This window comes from Podarcis filfolensis, assembly GCF_964270895.1.
Source record: "Podarcis filfolensis genome assembly, chromosome: 13".
Taxonomy (NCBI): Eukaryota; Metazoa; Chordata; class Lepidosauria; order Squamata; family Lacertidae; genus Podarcis; species Podarcis filfolensis.
The window spans coordinates 34,879,146-34,895,601 of NC_139615.1; the positions used below are offsets into that span (position 1 = coordinate 34,879,146).

General features: G+C 45.6%; 1 long non-coding RNA gene across 1 annotated transcript; it reads right to left on the bottom strand.

Moving 5' to 3' along the window:
• Positions 1-7,163: 7,163 nt before the first annotated feature.
• LOC310748235 lies at positions 7,164-15,024 on the bottom strand. Its single transcript, XR_014541232.1, has 4 exons — positions 14,971-15,024; positions 10,590-10,777; positions 9,194-9,266; positions 7,164-7,259 (listed from the first exon to the last, which is right to left on the bottom strand). It is a non-coding gene; the product is annotated as an uncharacterized lncRNA (long non-coding RNA).
• Between the last annotated feature and the right edge of the window lie 1,432 nt (positions 15,025-16,456).

Sequence of the window (16,456 nt, forward strand, 5' to 3'; positions counted from 1 at the left end):
CTGGATCTGGCGAGGCGAGGCTCAGGACTGGCTCGCGTTGCTCCTCGGAGCGGCCTCTAGGGGGCAGCGCCTCCTTAAAAGGGCGACTCTCCCGGCAAACGTGATTTCTCTGGGTCCCACCAGCCTTTATTTGTGCAAAAGCAGGGTTTGGGTTAAAGCAGAGACATCACCTTGCCAACAAAGGTCCGTATAGTTAAAGCTATGGTTTTCCCCGTAGTGATGTATGGAAGTGAGAGCTGGACCAAAAAGAAGGCTGATCGCCGAAGAATTGGTGCTTTTGAATTATGGTGCTGAAGGAGACTCTTGAGAGTCCCATGGACTGCAAGATGATCAAACCTATCCAGTCTGAAGGAAATCAGCCCTGAGTGCTCACTGGAAGGAGAGATCGCGAAGCTGAGACTCCAATACTTTGGCCACCTCATGAGAAGAGAAGACTCCCTGGAAAAGACCCTGATGTTGGGAAAGATGGAGGGCACAAGGAGAAGGGGACGACAGAGAACGAGATGGTTGGATAGTGTTCTCGAAGCTACCAGCAGAAGTTTGACCAAACTGCGGGAGGCAGTGGAAGACAGGAGTGCCTGGCGTGCTCTGGTCCATGGGGTCACGAAGAGTCGGACACGACTAAACGACTAAACAACAACAGCAGCAGCAAGGTTTGGGTTCTCCCACCTGTTAAGTTGTGGGTGAACATATCAGATGACACAGCGGTTCTTCAAACAGCTCTTGTTTATTCACAGGCCCAGAACAGAACTGAATTGAAGGGTTCAGCCAGCCTGCTTATATAGAGCTCAACTACAAAGCAACAGTAACAACTTTCTGTAAGTATCCAATCACTGAACGCCACTCTCAATTCCTTATTTGTATATGTGGACCTGAGTGAAAACTATCTACAGTAACCCCCTGCTGGCCCAGGGTGAGAACTTCAGTACATAACACCACCCACCCAGTGCTTTTTTTCTTTTTAAAAAAATGTTTAGGGGTACTCTCATTTTGACTCAAGAAAATCACCTCTTCATAGTTCAAATCGGGGGAAATAAATACAGTCAATGGAAAAAAGGACAAAGATGTTTAGGGGCAGTGCATTTTTTCTAAAAAAAATGTTTAGGGGTATTCTCATATAAATGATATTATTATTATTATTATTATTATTATTATTATTATTATCTTGCCACATTTTGAAGAAAACAGAGTAATCCAGGTTAGCATCTAAAGAGCCCACCACCATCAAGCCCAGAGTCTAAAACAGACTTATCCTCATTTTGATAAGTGTTTTCAATACTTTTCCTAATGATTTCTAGTATGGAATTTGTGGTGGGGTTTTTTTGCAGCTGTCAAACACATGGCTGACATTCTCTAGTAGGTCAGGGATTTCTTACTCGCGTTATGGAAAATAATCCCCATTGGATATGATTTCAGATCTAACAATCTGAAAAGGGGGGAAATAAAAGAAGCGACAAAATGCAGTTTTCACTTCATTTAAATTCTAATTATCTGACTGAGCCATAATTAAGTGAGGAAGTCAGAAAGGGCTTCTGTGGGCAACACAGGTTCGCATCTGTGGAAAAGGAAACTGAACAAAATCGAAAAGAGATCACTTTTCCAACATATCCACTATGGCAGTAATGTAGTCCAACTTTTCTTGGCACAGACCTGGGAAAAAAAAAGTCTAGTGAACTACAGTGGTACCTCAGGTTACATACGCTTCAGGTTACATATGCTTCAGGTTACAGACTCCGCTAACCCAGAAATAGTGCTTCAGGTTAAGAACTTTGCTTCAGGTTGAGAACAGAAATCGTGCTCCAGCGGCACGGCAGCAGCAGGAGGCCCCATTAGCTAAAGTGGTGCTTCAGGTTAAGAACTGTTTCAGGTTAAGTACGGACCTCCGGAACGAATTAAGTACTTAACCCGAGGTACCACTGTATTAATGTTGGCTACGTACACAACAAACCTTTACAGCACATTCAAAGCATGCTTTCCCTCTCCCCAAGGAATTCTGGGACCTGTAGTTTGTTCAGGGTAACTGGGAATTGTAACTTTGTGAGGGGTGAACTACAGGGCCCAGAATTCTTTGAGGGAAAGGATGTGCTTTGAATGTGTTTTTAAAGACATAGTGCATGCGCATACAGTGGTACCTTGGTTCTCAAATGCCTTGGTACTCAAACAACTTGGAACCCAAACACTGCAAAATCGGAAGTAAGTGTTCCGGTTTGCGAACTTTTCTCAGAAGCCAAACATGCTGTGTTTTGAGTGTTACGCTTCCGTTTTGAGTGCCACACTTCCATTTTGAGCGTTACGCTGAGGTCTGTCTGCTTTCGCTATTTATTTTGTTGTTGTTTTTTGTTTTTGTGGCTCTTTTTTTCTAACTGTGTGGAACCCAGTTCAGCTACTGATTGACTGATTGTGTGACTAAAGTACATTGTTTATTGCTTTCATTTCATGGATCACTGGTCTCGTTAGATGGTAAAACTCATGCTAAATGGCTGTTTTAGGGATTGTTTTTAAAAGTCTGGAACGGATTAATCCATTTTACATTACTTTCTATGGGAAAGCGCACCTTGGTTTTGGAACGCTTTGGTTTTGGAACAGACTTCTGAAACGGGTTAAGTTTGAGAACCAAGGTAGCACTGTGCATACTTATTTAGCTTATAAATTTGTACCTCATTCCCTGCTTCAGTGTAAAAACATTTCATTTTTTTTAAAAAGTAAATTTTATTTTTCAGAGATCTTTTGACATAAAAACAATCCAAAATTTCCCCCAAAAATATATATATTGACTCTCCAGCCCCAGCCCCCCACTCCATGTAAAAACATTTCCAGGACAACCTGCCGGCCTCTACCACCACCTCCAAAAAATTAATATCAAAAGCAATATCAAAAGATTTTTTTTAAAAAAAGCCAAGCAATGAATTTTTTTAAATTGGTGGTCAGTGATTATGGGAGCTGTAGATGAGGAACATTCTGCACTGCACAGCAAAAGTTAAAAAAATAATAATTTAGCTCCATCTAGTGGGCATTTGTGGGAAATGGAACTGAAAAGAATGAAACACATTTGAGCAAATTCGCCTAGAACATCAGAAGGTTGGTGGTTCGAATCCCCGTGACAGGGTGAGCTCCTATTGGTTGGTCCCTGCTCCTGCCAACCTAGCAGTTTGAAAGCACGTCAAAGTGCAAGTAGATAAATAGGTACCGCTCCGGCGGGAAGGTAAATGACGTTTCCGTGAGCTGCTCTGGTTCGCCAGAAGCGGCTTAGTCATGCTGGCCACATGACCCAGAAGCTGTACGCCGGCTCCCTCGGCCAATAAAGCAAGATGAGTGCCGCCACCCCAGAGTCGTTTGTGACTGGACCTAATGGTCAGGGGTCCCTTTCCCTTTACCTAGTGGGCATTTTTGGGAAATGGAACTGAAAAGAATGAGACACATTTGAGCAAATTCGCCTAGAACAGTGATGGGGGGGGTGACATCCCTTGCCTGCTCGCTTGCCGCCCCGGTCCAGCCTTCCCTCCCTCAGCGCCGGGGCCGCAGGGCTGCATTTAAAATGCATTTTAAATTTAAAAAACTGAAACTTTCCAGAAAACCACAAAGCTCACAAACTTGCAACACGTGAAGAAGCAGCAGCACGACAAATTGGAAAAAGCAAAGCAACCGCAAATGACTCAAAATCACAAGAAAGCATAAAACAACACTGACCCTGTTGCAGGAATTTATGTATAGGTCGGGGGGGTTGCCCCTCCAGCAGATATCATGCACATGCAGCCCACTACCAAAATCAGCACAATCACTTTTGTGACTTTTGTGATTTGTCCCCACGAAACACTTCATCACAGTTTCCTCCTATCTATTCAAAGGGCCTTTGGTGCACAATACCAAATGTAACAATTCACTGATAAAGGTATCTATGTACTGGCTCACTGGGAAAACTTCAGAAATTCATATAGACATGTGAGCTCAGATACTCAGCAGCCCCTCTGCCTGAGTGATAATTCCTCCTCAGTGCAGCCCTCCTCAGCACGGTCCCTGACGGTACACAGAACAAAGCAAGGACTCTGCAAAAGCAGAAATAGACAGTTTGCATTGCATGGACCGACAGCTTGCAGAGAGATAGAGAACATCTGTCATGGATGCTTTAGCTGAGATTCCTGCATTGCAGGGGGTTAAAATAGAGAAGCCTTGGGGTCTCTTCCCACTCTGTGATTCTATGATTCTAATGGCTGGAATATAGGCAAACACAGCAATCCCCAAATGAAAGGAGCAGATTTTTTAGCTGCGGGAATTCAAAATAAATAAAGAAAATTTGTTGTATGCTTGTTGAAGGGTTGCAGCAAAACCTGCAAAGGCTACAGAATTCTAAAGCAGGACAGAGTTGCTCTCTTCAACAGTCTACTTTGACGAGACCACAACCTGATGTCTTAAGTGATCTTTCCAATCTAATTCACCCAACAGATCTTGGGTAGCAAGTCCACCCAAGTCATGTGGGATTGGCTTCTGGTGAGATCTCGCGAGAATTCTGCGAGATCTCATGAGATCTTACCAGAAGCTGCTGCCATGCACAGTAAGTAGCAGGGGCTCCCATAGGGTTACTGTCCCGCAGGATTCTGCCACCCGAGGCAGCTGCTTCAGCCCACCTCATGGGCAGCCTGGTCTATCAATCATAGCTTTCTCCATTCTCCAGGCCATGCGATCAACAGACAGGACCAGAGATGATGAATTCAACTACAGGAACAAGCAAGCAGAAAATCGAAGACTCCTTTCCCAGTGATTTCCCCATTATTGCCTCCCCATGGTGATTTTGTTAATTGCTGTACCAAAGAAACCCTAGAGGCCATTTTGTCAGACTCTTGTCGTCTGTATTCTTTATGGAATGTGTTCACTATATAATATACCGAGATGAAGTCTGGACTCTGTTTGGATTTTCTTTTCTTGTACAAGAGCTGGAATTGGTGGTTATGAGGGGGAACCCAATGCAGGTTTTGAGAAGAGCCTTAGAAAAACATAAACAGTCCCCACCCATAGAGAAGACTGTGGCTGAGGGGGACTGGTACCTAATGTGCACCTCTTATTGGGGCATGTCCTCTGAATGTACTGTTCAGGCTATTAGAACCTCTATGTTATTCAGGAGAAAAGGACTGCAGATTGAACACAAACAATACCCTACCTGCATGTACTGGTGAGGGTGAGATTTGGTGGACCTCAAGGAAGCTCCAGGAACGGTTCAAAGTGTGTGGACTGTAGTTTGTTAAGGTCAGTGCTTTTTTCTGGGGGGATGCAGGGGTACGCATACCCCTAAACATTTTGTGATCTAATGGGGACGACTAAAACAAATTAAATTGGTGCTGTGTATTGTGGGTCTGTGATGGCTAAGTTTCAGTTCCCATGATTTATTGATGATGTCAGGGAATCAGGAGCAGGAGCACTGGGGAGAGAGGATTGGGAGAGCGAAGGGGAAGAATCCGAGGGCAGCGTAGGGGAGTATGACAGTGGCCCGAGAGATTCCATGAGCTTCTCCAGCGAATCAGAAGATTCCCAGAAGGGGGCGCCGATGGTCAGGGCAAGGGGGGTCCCAGGGGGGACGCACCAGAAACAAGGAGCCAGAGGGGAACCCCAAAGCAGCAGTGGAGGATCAGGACCAGTTTCCCCACCAGAGCGTAGTGGGGGGGAGGAGTCACATGTGTCAGGAGCAGTGTCTCCTCCAGAGAGGGAGTCAGGGCTGACCACGCCTCCAACGGAGGGGAGGTCAGTTGCAGCTAGCCCCCCCGATGGGGGAAGCAGTGACAGCAGCAGTGGAACGGTCAGGAGGAAAGCTGCTGGCTGGGCGTGCGCGCCAAGTTCAAATGTGCAGGCGCGCGGAACAGCAGGAGACCCGGATGGGGAACCAGCTCCTAAAGCCCGCCGGAGGGAGGGAGAAGGTTCAGGGGAATCAGCGGGAGAAGAGGCTAGAAAGGGCGGAACCCCGGCGGGCAGGCGGACCCAGAGGAGGAAGGAGCAGCGGAGAAAGTGGAGCAAGGCTAGACTCTTAAATTGGTGTCAAGGGGGAGGAGACTCAGACGGAGCATCAGTGGTCTGAGACTTTGGACGTGGGGCTGCGCGCTGCGGCTCTGGAAGTGAAACTGAACTTCAATAAAGACTTTTATACTTAACAACGAAGCAGCGTTGGTCCTTTGTGAGCTGGGACCTAGGGTAGCTCTGACAGATGGTGATGATGATGATGATGATTTATTTACACCCCGTTCATCTGCCTGTGTTTCCCCAGCCACTCTGGGCGGCTCCCAACAGAATATTAAAAACATGATAAAACATCAAACATAAAAACCTCCCTAAACAGGGCTGCCTTCAGATGTCTTCTAAAAGTCAGATAGTTGTTTATTTCCTAGACATCTGATAGGAGGGCATTCCACAGGGTGGGTGCCGCTACCGAGAAGGCCCTCTGCCTGGTTCCCTGCAACCTCACTTCTCACAGAGAGGGAACCACCAGAAGGCCCTCAGAGCTGGACCTCAGTGTCCGGGCTGAACAATGGGGGTAGAGATGCTCCTTCAGGTATACTGGGCTGAGGCCGTTTAGGGCTTTAAAGGTCAGCACCAACACTTTGAATTGTGCTCGGAAACGTACTGGGAGCCAATGTAGGTCTTTCAGGACTGGTGTTATATGGTCTCGATGGCCACCCCCACTCACCAATCTAGCTGCCGCATTGTGGATTAGTTGTAGTTTCCGAGTCACCTTCAAAGGTAGCCCCACGTAGAGCGCATTGCAGTAGTCCACGCGGGAGATAACCAGGGCATGCACCACTCTGGCAAGACAGTCTGCGGCAGGTAGGGTCTCAGCCTGCGTACCAGGTGGAGCTTGTAGACAGCTGCCCTGGACACAGAATTTACCTACGCCTCCATGGACAGCTGTGAGTACAAAATGACTCCCAGGCTGTGCACCTGGTCTTTCAGGGGCACAGTTACCCCATTCAGGACCAGGGAGTCCTCCACACCACCATACCACCAAAGCAATTCAACAGCAGATACTGCGAGATATGTCTGCATTTGATTTCAGTGGTCTTACATTGAAAGGTGACCAGATTGCAACGAGAATCTTCCTTTATTATAATGATTAATTTCAACAGTTAGTTGAAGAGGAGAGGAAAGAGAATGCCCAGTAGGGAATGTCTTCCTCGGAAGCAGGCGGCCCTCATACGAAGAAAAAGTCAGGTGAAGAGGATCATGGAGCAATCAGGGTTCAGTGTGGAAGGCTTGCAGACGTCCTCCTTGTGGACATGTTCCTGAAAGAAGCAATGGAAGAATCCAATAGAAGCTGCGAGTGGGGGATTCCTCATCTCTCCTTATGTCTGGCGCTGGGGAGAGGAGGAGAAATGGCAGAGACTTCCTCCCTATCCTGACCCTTCCAAGGAGGAGGAAGAGGAAGACAGTCTAGATTTTCAACTGGGGTTTGAGGGAGGTCGCAGCTCAGAGGCAGATGAGGGGGAAAGCTGGAACAACACCCGGCTGACACATTGTCATGAGAAAGCATTCCTACCCCTCCATCTCCCAGAACCCGGCAAGCCTTGAAAGTAGGAGAGCAAAGAGCTCAAAGACAGAGGGCACATTTCAGCACCTGTAGAAGTCAGGCTTCAGGAAATTGGCTTCTTCCCCCATGGCCATAAATGAGCAGATCAAATGAAAGGGAATTCTTACCAGTTAGCTTCTTTAATAAGCACAGCGTAGGGCAAAAGGATGCATCTACCCAGAATGGCAGTGCTCCCAATTAAGGCTTACGCCCCCTCCTTCTCTATTAATCTACTCACTCCCACGTCTTGTAATCTGAGCTGGTCCCCTCTGTGCTTTCTGTTCTGCCCCTTTCTGAGCTCTTCTTGACCTTGGGCTGAGTGGAGGAATGCTGTCCAGAGACTGTGAATCTGTTAACCCTCTCTCTCCAATGTTTCTTCTCCTAGCTGTTCCCCATCCAGTATTTCCCAGCTTCTGCCTTCTGAACTATGCCCCTCTGCAAACCACAGTTCCAAATCTATACTGTCCTCCTGCTCCTGGGAAGATTCAGGAGCGGGGGGAGGGGGAGGTTCCCACCATTCTTCCTCCTCAGCATGGTCCCTGACAGTAGAGGAGATGATGAGAATGACGAATGAGGAAGTGGGAGAGACCGGGTGTGGAGAATTCACTTGGGACCACACTGTTATCCAAGAGGGTGGGTTCTATAGCCTCTCTCTGTAAAGATTGAAATAAAAAAGGACAAGAAACTTTCCCTTGTCTTTATACTTTCCTGGGCAACCAGCCAGGACCTGCCGACAGCATCCTGACACCTTGAGGCTACACTTGTGAATCCTATTGTGTTATAGCCCGTGTCCACCCAGAAAGGTCATCTGGGCCTTCCCCTGTCACAGGCCCAGTCAGCTTGATACAAACTGTAATATACCTCTGATCGACCTCTTGCGTTGCAAACCACCATGCTTGTCCCAAAAATCAGGATCTGGTGCTGACAGACATTTGAGTAGGGTTGACATACATCCAGGAAATCCCAAACTTATCCCTTGAGGGGGGGCTACATGCCCATCCTTGGGGGGAGGTTGTTTTACAATTTATAGCAATTGTCTGGGTTTGGGATTTTTTGTTTTGTTTTGTTTAATATTATTTTGTGCGCCTGCGATTCAGGTTCAGGCTTGGGCTGCAGAGCAATTGGCCTGTGCTCTGGCTCCAGCACGGGCAGCGGCTGATGGCTCAACAACTTTTTCTGTCTGGCTTCTTACCTCTTGAAATATGGCAACCCTACATTGGGGACAAAAGTACTCCAGCAAAAGGATATCCTCGAACACTCAGAAGGCAAAAACCAAGGACACCACCTTCCAGCGTGCCAAATTTCTTGGGGAGAAATTCAACTTTGTTTGCATTCTAATGAGAAACCACCTAATTCGTAGTTCTCAAACCAATAAGCAGGCTGAAACACAACTATCCTTTGACATTCACACATCTCTGGGGAGCTTGTTTTTATTTTTATTTTATTTTTTGCAATGCAGTTCTCCAATCAAAGCAATGAGTGCAAAAATGTGTGCATTAGCAAAACACGTGCTGACATATTAGCAAAAATAACCCGGAAAAGTGTGTTATAATTGGGAAAAACTGCTTGCAGAACTATGTGCGTATGGATGGAACGTACTTTGGGATATGCGTCTGAGAAATTTGCACCAGTTCCAAAAATAAAACTTACTTGTCAGTTTGAACAGTCCAATCCGGTGCTTGGATCTCCGCAGAGTGCCTGGCTGCTGGATCGCTTACCAAATCTGGGTAAAGATGAAAAGCTGGTTTGTCAAACTGCCTTTACCATCACCAACAACAATTCATTCCTATGCAGTACCACAACCTCTCTCTCTCTGTGCATTCTGGCTTTTAATGAGAACTAGCGAGTCCTGTGGAGCATTTCTCACAGGGCCGTCTTAACCATAGGTACTAGGGGTGCAGGGCACCGGGCACCAGGCTCTCAGGGGCGCCAGGCCAAGAGTCCGGGGCCCGAGAATTGGAGTCCCGGGAAGAGCCTGCCCATCGGTCGGAGCGCCGCAGTGGGCTCTTCTGCTGCGGGAGGCTTTGCGCCGTGAGTTAGGGGGCGAGCGAGCCAGTGAGGCACTGAGGCGGCCAGCTGGCTCCACCCTCCTGCGTGCCTGGGGTTGGCGTAGGGCTGTGGAGAGGCCTGCCCAGCGCATGCTGCTTACACCACGAGGCGCCTGGCTTCACTCAGTCTCCAGTGCCTCAGGCTGGTTTGTTTCGCTGGGCTCCTTATGTTTCCTGTTTTCTTTTCTAGAGCAGAGATAAGCATGGTGTCAACTCTCTAAAAAAAGGTCAACAAATCTGGGCAACTGGGGTGTGTGTGTGTGTGTGTGTGTGTGTGTGTGTGTGTGCTGGGAGGATCTTTCTCAAGACGGCTCTGGTTTCTCAAAATGCACAACAAGGTAAAAAGGGGGTCTACATAATAATAATCTATTATTATACCCTGCCCATCTGGCTGGGCTTCCCCAGCCACTCTGGGCGGCTTCCAACAAAATATTAAAATACAGTAATCCATCAAACATTAAAAGCTTCCCTAAATAGGGCTGCCTTCAGATGTCTTCTAAAAGTCTGGTTCTCTTTGACATCTGGAATTGTTCTCTTTGACATCTGGTGGGAGGGCATCCCACAGGGCGGGTGCCACTACCGAGAAGGCCCTCTGGCTGATTCCCTGGTACTTGGCTTTTCGCAGTGAGGGAACTGCCAGAAGGTCCTCAGCGCTGGACATCAGTGTCTGGTTAGAACGATGGGGGTGGAGATGCTCCTTCAGGTATACTGGGCAGAGGCCATTTAGGGCTTTAAAGGTCAACGCCAGCACTTGGAATTGTGCTCAGAAACGTACTGGGAGCCAATGTAGGTCTTTCAAGACCGGTGTTATGTGGTCTCAGTGGCCGCTCCCAGTCACTAGTCTAGCTGCCACATTCTGGATTAGTTGTAGTTTCCGGGTCACCTTCAAAGGTTGCCCCACATAGAGCGCATTGCAGTAGTCCAAGCGAGAGATAACCAGGGCATGCACCACTCTGGCGAGACTGTCTACATGAAGAATTAAATGCATTTCACTTAACCTGGGACGGTTGATTGAGTTGCGGTATTGCTGGTACTCATTGTAATATTGAACCAATTGGTCGAGTGGAGCATCTTCACCAGGGAATTCGGGAGCAATGCGTGCCGTGTTGCCAACGTGGCTGAGAAACACAGCCAGACAGCAAGCAAAGGTGAAGAAAGAGAGGCGGAATCTCCGTGGAGCGATCATCTGTATTGGGAAAGAAAGGGGAAAGCCCCTATGATACCAAGGCAATGGAGGCAATAGATGTCAACATCACTAAGCCTTATCATGGTATATGTATATGTAGCTAACGAGCTAGTGCGCTACTATTCATAATAAAAATTATTATTATTATTACTATTATTCTATACCACCCTTCATCCAAGGATCACAGGGCAGATTATAAAAACACAAAAATACATAAATAGTAACTAACGAAAACAGTACATACGAAAAATCAGTTTAAAAGGCCATAGATTGTTTTATTAACCACACGTTGCTATGTCCATGGAATTGCGTAAGTTCAACATGAGCTAGTGTATGGGGAACTCATACCCTCCAACATTTCTCCGATGAAAATAGGGACATCCCATTGAATAATACAGTGGTACCTCGGGTTACATACACTTCAGGTTACATACGCTTCAGGTTACAGACTCCGCTAGCCCAGAAGTAGTACCTCGGGTTAAGAACTTTGCTTCAGGATGAGAACAGAAATTGTGCTCCAGCAGCACGGCAGCAGCAGGAGGCCCCATTAGCTAAAGTGGTGCTTCAGGTTAAGAACAGTTTCAGGTTAAGTACAGACCTCCAGAATGAATTAAGTACTTAACCTGAGGTACTACTGTAATAATAATAATGATGATGATAATATTTTTATTATTTATACCCTACCCATCTAACTGGGTTGCCCCAGCTGCTCTGGGCAGCTTCCAAAATATATGAAAACCTAAAAAATATAAAATATAAAAACATTAATATAAAATACATTAATATAAAAACATTAAGCATTAAAAAAAAACACCTTCAGATTTGCCTTGAGAAGTCTTCTAAAGGCAGTCTAGTTACTTATCTCCTTGGCTACCCTCCAACATTTCTCCAGTGAAATTAGGGACGTCCTAAGGAAAAGCGGGGCATTCCAGGATCAAATCAGAAACCAGGATGGCTTTTGTAAATCTGAGACTGTCCCTGGAAAATAGGGAAACTTGGAGGGTCTGGAATCTGTGTGAAGCAAGGTAGGCAGATGCACATGAATGCTGACCCCAGTGCTAGACATGTTCTGCAGCATTGATCCTCCTTCTTGGTGCCTGTTCTTAGAAACATTATGGCAACCTTATCCTTTTGCATCCGTTACAGTGAACCTAAGCGCTCACTCTGACTTTTGTGCTATGTTTTGAGGCACAGATGCAGGCTTTAAAGCTCTGTGTCTGACTTCCTTCCTTCCTTCCTTCCTTCCTTCCTTCCTTTCTTTCTCCAGAAAAACCCACGTTTAATTCCCCAACAGGGAGCCAAAAAACGAAACAAAACAAAACCCACGTTTGATTAGAGCAAATGGCAACTGGGTTTTCTGCAGAATGGTGTTTGCTCAGATCCAGCGGTAAAACAAAGGTTTTCCCCAGGGGAGGGGAACACGGCCTGGACACAAAGCTTCCAAGTGTGGATCTGTGCTCTGAAAGCGCAGCACAAAAGGATGAGCTCTGATCCATCCTGGACTAGCTCAAAGCCCATCCTTCTGTTCATGTCTCTGGCCAGCCAGAAGTTTCATGGAAGCCTGTGAATAAGGAGTGGGCTATCTTTAAGGAATACATCAAAATTTATATGGAAAAAGTAGAATTTCTGACAGATATTGAGGGAATGCAGAAAATGATTAAAGTGAAAGGAGAGTAAAGTCAAGATAGAAGAAGAGATTAAGGAAATAAAGAAATGCGTTTAAGCTAGTTGGAAAAATAAAGTAACGTAATGAGAATGGCTGGAAGTCAAGTCACTTGGTGGGTGTCCGTGTGGGGTAGGTGTGTAGGTATGTTGATATGTACAGTATAGGTAGGTATTATATAGAGTAATGTAGGTATGTTTTATGTTATGAAAATAAAGTAGTGTGTTATGTATGTGTATTGTGTAAATGTATAAGTATGTGTTTTATATGCTAATTAAAAAATCTTTTTTTAAAAAAAGAAGTTTCATGGAAGCCCACAGACTTGTCTGTGAAAACTTTCCTCCACCCACAGCAGGCTTCACTTGATAGTTCACAATGGTCGAAAATACTTTTATCACCTCCCAAGACTTTTCCATCACTAGTGCCAAACGCTCTCAGCTTCCCCTTGGACCTGTTTCCCCAGCAGAAGCTTAGGAAGGAGAGAGAAAATCCTATAGTCATCTCCTCCCGCCCCACAAGCCAGGAAAGTATCAGAATGCACAGCAGGTGACAGAGCCTTGGAAGGAAACTCAGTGGCGTAGCGTGGGTTGTCAGCACCCGGGGCAAGGCAAGTAATTTGTGCCCCCTAACCCGTGGTTTTGCGCCCCCTAACCCTAACCCCCAGATGTTGCACCCGGTGCGGCCGGCCCCCCCTGCACCCCCCACGCTACGCCACTGAGGAAACTTCCTCCAAGCAAGACGATTTTATCTGAGAGAAAGATGGCGAAAACAGAAAATTCACTGGGACAGTGTGACTTTTGTAACTGCAAGCAATGAACTAGGGATGGCGCAAAGGAGATCTTCTGAAACAACAAGTAGCACCGCCCAAGGCATGATGGAGAGCAGCAACGGCTGGCAAAAGATAGAGATGATATATTACAAGGACAGGAAGAAACACTACGGACAGAATATTGTATTGTAGAATATTGGAGTGCTGCAATATAGCCAAAACAATGGGAGAAATTGAAAGGATCTCAGAAGAGAAGATAGACAGGGACCGGAAGGTGTTTAAAGGATACTTGCAAAACCATATTGAAAAATCAATATGAATAAACAAGTTCCGTTTTAAATACTGGAATACTAAATAAGATGGATAACAATGTGTAATAGAAAAAGAAGCATGAAATTAGGTTAAAGGTGTGTGAAAGAAAGTAATAGAAGTGGAAAGAAATTGCAATTGAGTAGATTGGAAGTCTAACACAAAGGTGGGGTGAGGGGTGGTGGATGGTGAAGGGAAAAGGAATTATCTGTGGGATTGAGTGTAGGTATGTTTGAACATTTTTAAGGATTGTATGAAATGTATGTTTGTATGTTTGTATATTCACAATATGTGTGTATTAATGCTGAATTATTTTAACAATAAAAACTTTTCAAGGAAAAAAAAAAGAAACATTACGGACAGAATAATTGCCACCCACAGGAGGGAGAGAGTTTGAATGCTTCACCTGTAGTTGTAGAAATCATTCCATGTGTCAATACGAATGGAGGTTGTTAAAACTGCAGTTGTGATATAAGGGATTGGTATTTGGACTGGAGCGTAATTGAAATTTATAAGATTTTGGAATGCAGAAACAGAGAAAATCATCAAATCGTTAATTCTAGCACGCGGGGGGCAACCTAATTTGCATAATTTGGCACCTCAGTGATTGGTATTATTAATTGTGTTATAATTTGGCATTGTTATAATGAGGCTATTATTGGATTGTTGTCATTGAAAAGCAATAAAAATTACAGTATTTTTTGCTCTATAAGACTCACTTTTCCCCTCCTAAAAAGTGAGGGGAAATGTGTGTGCATCTTATGGAGCGAATGCAGGCTGCACAGCTATCCCAGAAGCCAGAACAGCAAGAGGGATCACTGCTTTCGCTACGCAGTGATCCCTCTTGCTGTTCTGGCTTCTGGGATTCAGAATATTTTTTTTCTTGTTTTCCTCCTTCAAAAACTAGGTGCGTCTTATGGTCTGGTGCGTCTTATGGAGCGAAAAATACGGTATTTTTGAAAAAGAAAATACTTTTATCACCTCTCAAGACCTTTCCATCACTAGTGCCAAACACTCCCCGCTTTTACTTGGACCCGTTTCCCCAGCAGAAGCTAGCAAAAAAGGGAGAGAGAAAATCCTATACAGTGGTACCTCGGGTTACAGACGCTTCAGGTTACAGACACTTCAGGTTACAGACCCCGCTAACCCAGAAATAGTACCTCGGGTTAAGAACTTTGCTTCAGGATGAGAACAGAAATCGTGCGGCGGCAGTGGGAGGCCCCATTAGCTAAAGTTTTACCTCAGGTTAAGAACAGTTTCAGGTTAAGAACTGACCTCCAGAACAAATTAAGTTCTTAACCTGAGGCACCACTGTAGTCGTTCCCTCCTGTCCTACAAGCCAGGAAAATATCAGGGAGCACAGCAGGATTTCAAGGAAATTTCCTCCAAGCAAGACAACTGACTAGAGAAATTGGTCCCAGGCCCTTCATCACAACCACACAAAGTTTTTACCCTGAGCCTTTCGGAAGCTGGAAACAGGAATGTGCTGGGCTGGGTGGGTCCTTCCGTGTTTCCTCTCAGTCTCAATCTGTGGCAGCTCCTGGGGGATTTTTATACCTTTTTCCCCCTCCCCCTCACACCTCCACACAGCGTAAAGTGGACACTCTTAATAGCCCTTTGCAGCCAGTGAGTTCCGTCCCTCCCCTGACAGTTCACCCACCTGAGAACATTTTGCTGGCAAGAACTAGATTGTGGGGGTTCCCCCCCCTCTAAATCCGAGTGATTAATTACTTATTTGTTTTTGGTCCACCTGAAGGTAAAATGGAAAGAATTGCCTTTAAAAGAGGAAAAGAAAAGAAAAAAAAAACAGAAGCACAAAGCATCTAGTGTTATAGCTCATGGTGTGTGTGTTATTTTCAATAATATGCTGATTTTTATTTACACCTTCCTGATACGGTGGTACCTCGGGTTACAGATGTTTCAGGTTACAGACGCTTCAGGTTACAGACTCCGCTAACCCAGAAATAGTACCTCGGGTTAAGAACTTTACCTCAGGATGAGAACAGAAATGGTGTGACGGCAGCGGGAGGCCCCATTAGCTGAAGTGGTGCTTCAGGTTAAGAACAGTTTCAGGTTAAGAACGGACCTCCGGAACGAATTAAGTACTTAACCTGAGGTACCACTGTATTTGCATTTTTGCAAACATTGTTGGGTTGGAGAGCTGCATCGCAAAATTCAGAGGAGTGAAAACTTGGAAAGATGGCTGTGTTTCAGTTTTCATTAATTTTTGGAAATGGCACATTTGATAGGTGGGATGCAAATGGAATTGAATTTCCTCCCCAAGCCTAAGTAGGAGATATATGTTGCCTGCAGTAATCCGCCAAGTGGTAATCATTCAGAGAGGGCTACTATTTTTAAGTCTCAGAGGCCGGATCCTTCACCCTCAGCAAACCTCTCTTTCTTGGTGCAAATGTTCAGTTCCCACTACTTGCCTATGGCTTCCCTCAACTTCATTCCTCAAAAGCTGTTTTCACAGCAGGGCCTGAAAATTTCTGGTTTGGACTTTTATTCTGTTCTTCAGGTCCATAGAGTAGTAACAACAAAACAGACAACTTCTGTTTAGACTGAAGGAGGGGAAAGTAAGCTTTCATCATACCGTGTCTTCATGGTCCTGCTAGATCTGATACCAAAAAATGGACTGATGATAGTCTCAGTGCCAACTTGCCCACACACAATGGGTGTAGCTAACCAAAAGCAAATAATGAAATAAAACCAAAGAGATAGGTCATAGGTCACACTGCTTCATAGGTCACACTGATGGCAAGGATGGCATCTAAAACCTCTTCCCATTAAGTCCAATGAGATTTACCCCCTGATGGACACAAGTGGCGCTGTGGTTTAAACCACAGAGTCTAGGGCTTCCCGATCAGAAGGTTGGCGGTTCGAATCCCCAGGACGGGGTGAGCTCCCGTTGCTCAGTCCCTGCTCCTGCCAACCT